This window comes from Aquila chrysaetos, chromosome Z (assembly GCF_900496995.4).
Source record: "Aquila chrysaetos chrysaetos chromosome Z, bAquChr1.4, whole genome shotgun sequence".
NCBI lineage: Eukaryota > Metazoa > Chordata > Aves > Accipitriformes > Accipitridae > Aquila > Aquila chrysaetos.
Genome location: NC_044030.1, coordinates 49,522,341 through 49,531,044, shown reverse-complemented (window position 1 = coordinate 49,531,044; position 8,704 = coordinate 49,522,341). Strand labels below are relative to the sequence as shown.

General features: G+C 47.2%; 1 protein-coding gene across 3 annotated transcripts in view; it reads left to right on the top strand.

Moving 5' to 3' along the window:
• The first annotated feature begins 298 nt into the window (after positions 1-298).
• Positions 299-8,704, top strand: part of FOCAD (focadhesin) — a 136,366-nt gene continuing 127,960 nt past the window's right edge. The window contains exons 1-3 of one of the 3 annotated variants that reach the window (XM_030003485.2): positions 299-416; positions 3,248-3,322; positions 3,864-3,955. The gene's annotated coding sequence lies outside the window, so the exon portion shown is untranslated. Of the gene's footprint in view, positions 422-3,247; positions 3,323-3,863; positions 3,956-8,704 lie in introns of all 3 variants that reach the window. The other 2 variants (XM_041121093.1, XM_030003484.2) reach the window with 2 other exon arrangements.

The following is an 8,704-nucleotide window of genomic DNA, read 5'->3' as shown; positions in this document are numbered from 1 at the left end:
TAAAGCTGTGGGAAGAAGGAAAGGAGGGACATTCAGAGCCATGGCCTTTGTCTTCGCAAGTAAGCATTACGCGTGATGGAGCCCTGCTTTCCTGGAGATGGCTGAACACCTGGCTGCCGATGGGAAGTGGTGAGCGAATTCCTTGTTTTGCTTTGCTTACCCACACAGCTTTTGCTTTACCTATTAAACTGCCTTTACCTCAGCCCCTTTATCAGGCGCTCTCCGCGCGCAGCTCCCTCAGCCCCACGCGGCCGCCCGGCAACCAGTGCGCATGCGCCGCCGGCCGCGCAGGCGCCTTCCCTGCTGCCGGGGGAAGCCGAGTTTGACGCTGGCGCCCGCGTCCGTTCTGTGCCGCGGAGCGGGTGGGAGGCGCCGCGGGAGCTGGCCGCGTCGCTCGGCGAGGCGAGCGAGGTGTGGTGAGGTGAGAGCGCTCGGCGCGGAGCGGAGCGGAGCGGCGGGAGGCGGCTGTGGTGCCCGCGCGGGCGGGCCTGGCGCCGGGGACGCGGCTGGCGCCGAGGCGGAGGTCGCAGGGCCGCGGGGCGGGTGCTGGGCTCCCGCCGCGCCCGGGCGGGCGCGGGGACCGAGCGGCGGCAGGGCGGTGGGGCGGCCGCCTCTCCCCCGCTGGGCCGCTCTTCGGGGGGTGCGGGGTGGGTGGGATCTGCCCGGCCGGGACGCGCCGCGCCGTGCGCGCAGCCCGCCTGCCCCCGGCGAGGCCTGCGGGGGATGTCACCGCGGCACGGTGTCAGGCCAGCAGCGAGATAACAACGGCTGCTGCCGTTACTCAGTTGTGGGGTTTTCTGTTTATGTTGTTCTTTAAAACTGGTCATTTTGAGGAGTGGTGGAGTGCCGCGCGTGTGAGACACAAGCAGTGGGCGTGTTCGCAGGTACTCTGGCTCTGCTGGTTTGGTAGGAACACCGGTTTGAATCAAGAATCCCTAGCGACAAGCAAAAGGCAATAAAAATAGGAAACGTGATCTCGGTGCTCCTAGTGGTCATCTTCTGACATGTAGCTTAGCTTACCTTATCATAATTGCTGGTATGGACCAGATCTGAAAGTGTAATGCCATGACAACCCCTCTCTGGTTCAGTTGTATTTAGCAGTGTTTGTCCTTAGCACTAGGATGCTGTATTGGGCTTGTGTGGTGAGGTTTTGCTAGTGGGGGGGCTACAGGGGTGGCTGCTGTGAGAAGCTGCTAGAAGCTTCCTCTATGTCAGATGGAGCCTTGGTGCCAGCTGGCTCCAAGACAGACCTGCTGCTGACCAAGGCTGAGCCAGTCATTGATGGTGGTAGCAACTCTGTGATAATGTATTAAAGAAGAGGGAAAAACTGCTGCACAAGAGCAGCTGGGAGAGAGGCGTGAGAATGTGAAAGAAACAGCCCTGCAGACACCAAGGTCAGTGAAGAAGGAGGGGGAGGTGGTGCTCCAGGCACCAGAGCAGAGATTCCCCAGCAGCCCATGGGGAAGACCATGGTGAGGCAGGCTGTCCCCCTGCAGCCTGTGGAGGTCCACAATAGAGCAGATATCCACCTGCAGCCTGTGGAGGACCCCATGTTGGAGCAGGTGGGTGCCTGAAGGAGGCTGTGCCTCTTGGCAGGACTTGTGACCCCATGGAGAGGAGCCCACGGTGGAGCAGGTTTTCTGGCAGGACTTGTGACCCCGTGGGGAACCCATGCTGGAGCAGTCTGTTCCTGAAGGACTGCATGTCATGGAAAGGACCCATGTTGGAGCAGTTTGTGAAGAACTGCAGCCCATGGGAAGGACCCACCTTGGAGGAGTTTGTGGAGGACTGTCTCCTGTGGGAGGGACACCATGCTGGAGCAGGGGAAGAGCGTGACCGCAACCCTCGTTCCCTGTCCCCCTGCTCTGTTTGGGGGGAAGAAGTAGAGAAGTTGGGAGTGAGTGAAGTTGACCCCAGGAGGAAGGGAGGGGTGGGGGGAAGGTGTCTTTAGACTTGTTTTTATTTCTCATTACCCTAGTCTGATTTGGTTGGTAATAAATTAAATTCATTTCCCTGAGTTGAGTCTGTTTTGCCCATGATGGTAATTGGTGAGTGATCTCTCCCTGTTGTTATCTCAACCCATGAGCCTTTCAGTGTATTTTCTCCCCTTGTCCAGTTGAGGAGGGGGAGTGATAGAGCGGCTTGGTGGGCACCTGGCAGCCAGCCAAGCTCAACCCACCACAGATGCTTATCACTCACATTGATTATGTTGGGAAAACAAGCAAGGGTCTGTTTCTTATACCTTGTCTCTTTTTTTATCTTATGGGGCAGGGAGTGTGGCAGGTTGTTTGGGGTGGATGTTTTTTGTCTGTGTGGTTCATGGTGGAGAGTGCCTCTTCAGCAATGAGAATAGGAAAAATACAGGTTAGGACAAATGAACAAAAAAACATGTCATGAGAAGTGAGATGTAATTAGTTACAGCTTAACAAGGTAGGCTGCTGACATACATGGGTAAGTTTGGGGATGTTTAGTAGCCAGTGTATGCCTGCTGAGACAAGCTATTTTGGCAGGGTCCTTTGCAGTATGTTAGGAGAGGACTACTGTAAGAATCTGCAAGATAATTATTCCCTTTCATAGTATTACTGTATTATTTTTTTATTTCTGGAAGCAGGGAAATGAAAATGAACTGCTCACCTGGATCTTGTTTTGGATGTGGATGGATGTGTTTCAGGGTGATGCTGCTTCCTTTACAAGGGTTCTATTTTGCATGACACTAAATTCTGTCAGCTGTAACATGGAAATAAATTACACAACGCTGTAAGTTGTTAATGTTGAAGAAGATTCTGCTAAGTGTTTTTTTGAGACAGAATGCTGTCCCAAATGTTGTAAGCTAGGCTAAAGCTTACTACTGTCAGTAGTTTTCAAGGCGGCTGTCGATAGGCTGTAGAGAGCCTTGCCAGCTCTCATGAGCCTGGCCCTCCTTGTTTCTGTGGTAAAAGACAGTGAAAAATAGGAAACACTATTCTGCTGTTGCTTTTCCTATACTTGGGATTATTGTGTGGAAATTGTGCCATTCCTGGGAATGAAAGAAAGGGGCTGCAAGAAATACTGATGCTTATACCTACTTATAGAAGGGGCTTGGCATACTGACCAGAGTAGGTGGTAACCATGGCTCCTAAAGGCAACAAAGCAGTTGTGCAGAATTTTTTTTTTTTTTAATTAATAGAAAGTGGTTTCCAAATTAAAGTAGCTACCTAAACTGAACAAAAACACCTCACCTTCTTGTTTTATTTCTTTCTTTTCACAGTGTCTAAGTCTTGACCTAATCTTTACAGCTTTCATTCCTTCAGCGCCAAAAAGCAAGACGCTAGGTTAAGAAAAGGTTTGGGGTTTTTTTTTTTTTTTCTTAACTCCAGATTTAGGTAGTGCTGAGGTTCTGCTTTATAAATCATACTTGGAATTTTCTGCAATGATTTTGACTATCTTTTGGCTCTGCAGTTACTAACAGCAACAGCTGTGCTTCTCCTAAACATGTTCTTACTGTCTTTGTGTCATTATATCATCACTCTCAGAGTGCACAGATGATTGTATGATGTTTCCGTGGAGGTTATTTGCTATTGGGAAGACTGGAAATGGTGCTTTGAGAAGAGGGGTGTAAATGAATAAATAGCATCATGGGGAGGTGTGCCCAGCTCAAGAATGGATTTAGCAGTTCCTAACCATTTTCTGATTGAAGTCTTGAACTGCTGAGTTTCATGTTGGCATTTGGAGGTCCACCAATGTTACATGAAAGCTTATCTCTTCAAAGCCTTCAAGGAACAGTACCCGCTACCCTTTGACTGGGTACTACTGCCTTAAAGTTTTCCTTTCGGTGATTTTTAAATTTGCTAAATGGTGTCTGTGAACTTTTTACCTCTTCTCAGGTGGATGAAATGTTGATGGTACTCTGACAACACTGCTGGTAATCATCCTCTGTGATCTGTTTCTTTGGGGGTGCAAAGTCAGCAGAGAGAAAGTAAGTGTTCCAAATAATGTATAGTGAAAAGACTTATTTTTGTACAGATGAATCACTATGAAATCGTATGCATAGATTAGGAGAACTATAAAATAGCATTTAACATTTATGTTCTGCTAATGTGAAATAATAGCATTCAACATCCTAGTTACAAAGACATATTCTATTAAGTATGTATTTGAGATAGAAAACATTCTTCTTTTTGTACCTGTGCAAAGTCCATGTAGGAAATAGATAATAAAACAATGTAGTAAAAGTAAGCTTTATTCTCTTTTCTCTCTTCAAAATACTTGACCCTTAAATGTTTTAGCCTGCCTGTATTTTGTATCTTCTAAATCTTTCATGTAATTTCTAAAGAAAGAGAACCCTTCTTGCTTAGTATTAAGCATGTAGGCAAATCCCTGCCCACTTAGCAGACTCCTTTAGTATGGGCAGAAGTGCTTTGTTGAATGATGATGTCATTGTGATGCTTGAACTTCTTCTTGTAGTTAAGGGTGATGAGATTGGATTTCTAGCTTGTCAGGTTTCCAGTACTATGTGTTTTTAATGTGCTCTTCAAAAAAATGCCATTAGACTTGGATGCAGTGGATTCTGTGTTTTTTCGCAATGCCATTGTCGTGGTTTAACCCCAGCCAGCAACTAAGCACCACGCAGCTGCTCACTTGCTTCCCCCCAACCCAGTGGGATGGGGGAGAAAATCGGGAAAAGAAGTAAAACTTGTGGGTTGAGATAAGAACGGTTTAATAGAACAGAAAAGAAGAAACTAATAATGATAACACTAATAAAATGAGAGCATTAATAATAAAAGAATTGGAATATACAAATGATGCACAGTGCAATTGCTCACCACCTGCCAATCGATGTCCAGTTAGTCCCTGAGCGGCAGTCCCCCCACCCGCACTCCCCCCAGTTTATACACTAGATGTCATGTCACATGGTATTGAATACCCCTTTGGCCAGATTGGGTCAGCTGTCCTGGCTGTGTCCCCTCCCAACTTCTTGTGCCCCTCCAGCTTTCTCGCTGGCTGGGCTTGAGAAGCTGAAAAATCCTTGACATTGGACTAAACACTACCTAGCAACAACTGAAAACATCAGTGTGTTATCAACATTCTTCTCATACTGAACTGAAAACATAGCACTGTACCAGCTAATAGGGAGACAATTAACTCTATCCCAGCTGAAACCAGGACAGTCATGCAATTGCATTGCCATCTAAGCTTTGCAGCAGTGTGCAAGGTGGCATCTTTATTTTTCATTAATCTGGTTCCCAATTCTAAAGTTAGATCAGAAACTATGCAGGTATTTGTTCAACTGAGGGTGCAGCTTTCTTCCTTCTTTCTACAGTGAGATTTTATTTCCTTGTGGTACCTTTGGTTGTAAATGGCTATAGCTCAAAGAGTGGGATGAGAAAGGCCAGCAGCAGAGTACAGATCCTGAAGTTCAGGAAAGCACATTTAGACTTATTTGGGGGATGCTTTGATAGGACCCTATGAGGGGGGAAGGAGATCAGGAAAGCTGGCAGAGCTACAAGCACAGCATAAGGTGCAAGAAAAGACCATCACAATACTCAGGAAACCAACTAGTTGTACTGGGAGACTAAACAGTGTGCTCCAGTGCAAAATTGGCAGCATACAGGAAGCAGAAGCAGGAGCGGTCTACAGAGGTGCAGTTTAGAAACACTGCTTGGACATACAGAGTTGGTGTTAGAAAAGCCAAAGCTCAGTGCGAATTGAAACTTGCAAGGAATGTCAAGGGCAACAAGAGGAGCTTCTACTGATGTATTAATAGTAAAATGTTGAACATAAAAAAGTAGGACATTTTCATGGTGCTAGGAGAGCTGGCCTATGCCCTTGTGAGGTTGTTCTCTGTTAATATTCAAAAGGTCGTGGAGATCTGCAATGACTGCAGAAAGGCAAATGTTAACCCATTTTCGAAAAAGGCAAAAAGGTCAGCATGGAGTACAAGCAGCATGTCAACCTCACTTCAGTCTGTGGGAAGATCATTGGCCTGTGTCCTGTTGGAGCACACTTCTGGGCATGAGAAGGAGGAGGAGGATCCAGTCAACTACAAGCCAGTCAATATCACTTCAGTCCCTGGGAAGGTTGGGGAACATGTCCTTGTAGAAGCCATTTTTTAAATGCAAGAACACGGTGTGACTAGGAGCAGTCGGCATGGATTTACCAAGGGCAAATCATGCCTGCCTGATCAACCTAATTGCTTTCTATAATGAGGTTACTTGTGCTGTGAACAAGAGGAGGGCAGTGGATATTGTATACTTTACCAAGACCTTTGATAGTCTTCCATTGCACCCCTGTCACCAAATTGGTGAAATATGGCCTGGATAAGTGGACAGTATAGTCAGTGAAAAACTGTCTGGGTGGTTGGGCTCAAAGGGTGGTGATCAGTGGTGCAAAGTCTGGTCAGACTGGCAAGGAATGGTGTTCCATCAGTAGTGGGTGCAACACTGCATAGTGCCTTCATTAATGACTTGGATGATGAGTGCACTCAACAAATTTGTGGCCAACACCAAATTGCAGAGAGCGTTCAAAGCACTGGTAAGTAGGGTGTTCTTCAGGTGGACCTGGACAGTCTGGAGAAATGGACTGACAGGAACCTCTTACAATTCAACATGGAGCAATGCAGGGTCTTGCATCTGGAATGAAAGAATCCCATGGACCAATACAGGCAGGGGCTGACTATCTAGGAAGCAGGTTTACAGAAAAGGTTTATCGGGAGGTCCTAGTAGATACCAGGATGAATGTGAGTTAGGAGGGCCGGCTGTATGAGTAAGATTGTGACATCTGTGACCATGATTATTCCCCTCTGTGTGGCATTTGTGAGATAGCGTCTAGAGTGCTACAGCCAGAATTTGGGCTCCCCAGTACAAGAAGGACGCTGGAGCAAGTCCAGTAGGGGCCACCAGGATGATCAGGGGTCGGTAGCACAAAACGTACAGGGGAGGCTAAGAAAGCTGTGCCTATTCAGCTTGGAGAGGGGAAGGCAAAGGAGAGATGTTACTGCTCTTTGCAACTATCTGGTAGGAGGATGCAGAAAAGATGGAACCAGGCTATTCTCAGAGCTGCACAGCAATAGGATGTGAGGCAACAGGCACAAAGCTGGCTATATACAAATAAAAACTGTATTATATACAAATTAAAATTCCTATTAGGTATTAGGAAATATTTCTTTTTTTACCATGAGGGTTGTTGAATATTGGAACAACTTGCTGAGCGACACTCCATTCTTGGAGGTTTTCAGGGCTTGACTGGACCTGGCATAGAGCAAGCTGATATAATCACACCAGTTTTGATGAGGGGATTGGACTAGATGACCTCTGGAGATCTTTGTTCCAACCTAAGCTCTGATTCAGTGATTCTTATTGGGAAGAGTAAACATGGGTATGGATTTACCAAGGGAAAATTATGCCTGACCCACCTGATTGCCTTTACTAAAGGATAGAATAGCTGGATTTGTAGACAAGGGGAGAGCATTTACCTCACCTTGAGCAAGGCTTTCAACACTGTCTCCCGCAGTGATCTTGTGTCAAAGGTAGGATGTTGGCCCGCTGGCAGGGCTTCCCTCTGGACAGGCTAGAGGAACAGGTTGGTGGGAGCCTTAGGAATTTCAATAATAACAAATCCTCTGTCTTGCACCTGCCCTTACAGCACAGGCTGGGGATGGGCTGGCTGGGGAGCAGTTCTGTGGAGATGGCCATGGGCCCTGGCAGGCAGCGTCCCAGGCAGTGTGAGCAGTGCACAGCCTGAGGAGCCAGGTTAGGGTGGGATTTACCCCGCTCTGCTCAGCACTCATTAGACCTTATACTGACACGTCCAGTTTTGGATCCCCCAGTACGGGAGGGACACTGACCAGCAGGAATGAATTCAGGAGAGACCATGGAAACAGTAGGGCTGGAGCCCATGCCTTGTGAGGAGAGGCTGTGGGACTGGGGCTGGTTCAGCTAGGAGGAGGGACAGCTTCTGGGGTACCCAACAGCAGCCCTGGCACCAAAGGGAGGGGGATGAAGAAGACACAGCCAGGTTCTTCACAGCAGTCTGTGGCAAAAAAGCTCAGGCTAGTCATGAAGAGAAAGGTTTTATCAACCAGCACAGCTCGCTAAGGTGGTGCCTTCTCTGTTCTTGGAGGTTTTCAAGCCCTGATGGGACAAAGCCCTGAGCGACCTGGTCTGACCCCATGGCTGAACGTCCTTGGAACAGGAAGTTGAACTAGATGCATCCTTAGGTCTCTGCCAGCCTTAGTTATCCATTGATCCTTTAAAATTTCCAGGCATTTCATATGCACATGCAAGTGCCTTTGCTGAGGGTGAATGCCAAGGACCGAAGAACTGTTTAGATGGTATTTAAATTCATTAAATTGCTTTGATATTGCTGTTGCCTTGTAAATATCTTGTTGATGTTTAATGTAGATTGTTTGAAATTGAGGAATTGTTTCTGATGGAGGGGCAATAGACTTCTAGTCTACATGCAATAACCGGTTTGTGCCTCCTTTGAAAGCATCTACTGTGCTTCTAATGATCCTCTACTGTAGTTTCTCCTTTTAATATGAATGATAAAAATTACCTGGTGGCAGATAGCATAAAATTCCAATGTGTTTGTGTCAAAACTACCCGGGAAGGAGCCTTCCATCATTTTGCTGCTTGTTAGATAGAACTGGAGGGGGTTGGTTTTGTGACTTGGTATATAGAAAGAGGTTGAATGCATCTAGATCCACTGGAGTTTAGACATGCTCAAC